This window comes from Meleagris gallopavo, chromosome 10 (genome assembly GCF_000146605.3).
Source record: "Meleagris gallopavo isolate NT-WF06-2002-E0010 breed Aviagen turkey brand Nicholas breeding stock chromosome 10, Turkey_5.1, whole genome shotgun sequence".
In the NCBI taxonomy this organism is placed as follows: Eukaryota; Metazoa; Chordata; class Aves; order Galliformes; family Phasianidae; genus Meleagris; species Meleagris gallopavo.
The window spans coordinates 5,926,279-5,926,745 of NC_015020.2; the positions used below are offsets into that span (position 1 = coordinate 5,926,279).

The 467-nt window shown below is 35.1% G+C and overlaps 1 protein-coding gene across 1 annotated transcript in view; it reads left to right on the top strand.

Annotated features, from left to right (window-relative positions):
• Positions 1 to 467, top strand: part of LOC104912368 (collagen alpha-1(XI) chain-like) — an 81,595-nt gene that overhangs the window by 57,147 nt on the left and 23,981 nt on the right. The gene's annotated exons all lie outside the window — the stretch shown is intronic.

Genomic DNA, 467 nt, shown 5'->3' on the forward strand with positions numbered 1-467 from the left:
TGGCCTTCAAAGAGAGGGAAAGGTACATTTCTACACTCTATTTCAATACCAGCTCCTTCTTTCAGATACACTAAAAGAGTGCACAGAATTGATGTTTTCTATGAAAAAAAATTAAGGATGTTAATAAGCTTAGAGGATTTTAGTGCTGAAGTTTCAGCCTCTAGTGATCATCTCACAGCTGTTTAACAACACTATTTTTTGTATTAATGTGAAAAGTGCTTCACGTACCTCAACTAAGAAGGAGTGCAGAGCTGCTTGCGTGAGCACTTCCAGTTGGTATTCCATCAGCAGCATAGGAATTCTTGCAGATGGGTTCATCATAATACTTTGCTGTTCTGTTTTGTTTTGTTTTTTATAACAATTGCCTTTTTGAGTTAAGCAAACTCTAGAGAAAAATTCTAAAGAATCTGGTGAATACAGATGCAATGATAATTAGCATACAATGTGAAAGTTTTAGGGGTTTTTTT